The sequence below is a fragment of the Telopea speciosissima genome, chromosome 11, assembly GCF_018873765.1.
Source record: "Telopea speciosissima isolate NSW1024214 ecotype Mountain lineage chromosome 11, Tspe_v1, whole genome shotgun sequence".
NCBI classification, from domain to species: domain Eukaryota; kingdom Viridiplantae; phylum Streptophyta; class Magnoliopsida; order Proteales; family Proteaceae; genus Telopea; species Telopea speciosissima.
Window position 1 is genome coordinate 39,993,053 of NC_057926.1, and position 2,345 is coordinate 39,995,397.

Genomic DNA, 2,345 nt, shown 5'->3' on the forward strand with positions numbered 1-2,345 from the left:
TTTTTCTTCTATTCTTCTTTTCGGATTATTGTTGTTGGAACTTAGAAACCCATTACTTGATCTAGCTTCAAGTATTAATTTCATGGGATTAAAACACAAAAATCAGGGTCAGGGTCAGGGTCAATCAGGGCCAACCCGACCCTGACAGGGTCGGGTCAGGGTTGAGGGTTTCTTGGCCCTGCCATGGTTGGGTCAGGGTCAGGGTTTAGGTTAAGGCCTCTAGGGTCAGGGTCAGGGTTTAGGCAGGCCCGGCCCAACCCGACCCATTGACACCCCTAACTATATTCCAATAGTAAAAAACTAGTTATTATGATTTCAAACGGATCTATTTTTGGAACTTCGATCGATCACTTTCTAGAACTGATAGGCCGCCACCATATAGACTGCGAAGAATACCTCTCGGACATTGTTCAGATGATATGCTGGTCGACCGACCTTACATCGGTCTGCATAAGGGTGGTCTCAGTAAACAACTAATCATGTACCCATCGTCCGCTCTTAAGCATGCCGGTCGTCTTCTCTACTCAAAATCGATTGGCCACCAGTTCAATAAATGACATTTTTCACATTTATTAGAGCACATCGCTTGGACATATTTTTCAATAGGTTCTCATACCTTGCCAAGTAAATCAAAATAAGGTCCATTCAGATTATAATAAGGGCCAAGTTAAGATTCATAATCAATGTTGACCATTTATGTCTAATTTGACTTGGTCAATGTATAATATGAGCCACCTATCTTAGGTTTTATAGATCAAGTCTATAGGTGATTGGTTGAACTTGAGCACTTGGATCCATTACATCCTAGGATTATCTAGAAATTACAAGATGAAATAAAACACAAATGATACATTCAAACAAACTAAAATAAATCTTCTGTTTCTAGTTCGAGTTGCTTGTATTCTCATAGATGGTTTGACTTGATTTTCCAATTTGAGCTCTACCAATCCATGATAGCGTTTCCTAAGTTTGAAAATTTTCCAGTTTTATGCGCAGGTTCAAAGACTTCTCAATGCTTGGACCGTATATACTCATTAAAGCACTAGGAAAAGCATTATAGCTTTTTCATACACAAAAAAAATATCACCAAAACATGAAAATTAGTAATATTCAAATTTGTACTCATGGCATCCTTTGACTCAACACCTTCTTTAAAAACTCTCTTCTCAAAGAAAAAAAAAAAGGTGTAATTATCATCTCCTTGCTTAAAAAAAAAAAAAAAAACCACAACTTAGCATTTCATAAACTAAAAACACTAAATATAAAGGAATTTCCAATTTTCTTTGTTACTACTAGTGAGGGAACTCTAAAATCCACATCTATGGTATATTATTTTCTTTCTCCCCATCCACTCCTTCGGCAAAGAAACTTAGAAAAGAGAGGGAAAGTGAGAGGTTTAAACTAAAAGATCATGAAATAAGGCTATTGTGAGAGGGTGAAATTTCTTGGCTACCCATGACTGGCATGGAGTTTTCTTTTTTCAGTTTTTATCCACAAGGGCATCAAGGGAATTTGCTAAGATCTGAGTTGGTCTTCTTCTAAAAATGTATGATGATGTTGGTTCTCTTAATCTATTATAGTTTGACTATCATGCAAATAAGCAACTAACATAATAAATTAGGCTATAATTTTGAGTCATGGTTACCCAATAGGGAGACCAAAGGACAACTATGTGATTAATGTATCCATAATTAAAATTTTAAAACTTAAGGAATGACTTTAAATCTTTTAGAACCTTTGTAGAAACTGTTCTAATATTTTTGGTTTTGACTGTTTAATAAAAAATAATGGGGAAAGAATGCTATTTGGTCGTGTGGCTCATGTTCCTTCTATGTCTAGACACAAAAGTGCACGAAAGTACTGTGTTACCCCCATGGAAAGGCAGAAATCCCACCCCAAGCGATGCTTGCACATGCGCTCTCATTGGTCAGCACGCGTGTGCAGGCTCCAAAGGCCCAATTAAGTAGCAATCTCTTTCCCAAAAATAATTTAAGGAAATAGGACTTTGTCCAGGATCATTGCTCCAACTGCTCCTCACACATTAGGGGGTGAAATGATCGTCCCACCCCTCATGAAAGGTGGAAATTCCTCCCCGGTTGATGCTTTCCTGTGCATTCTCATTGGCCCTACGCTGGTGCAATGGCCATACTCCCAGACTGAGAACGCAACCCCAATAATTTATTCAAAATTTTCTCAAAACATTCTAAAATTTTAGTTTAACTCTTTAGAATTTTATATTTTCCAATTTTAGGATTTAGATATATATATACTTCCATTTGATTTTTCTATGACTCGATTTTTTGTACATAAGTTAACTTGCAAAATACCAATTAAAAAAATGATCC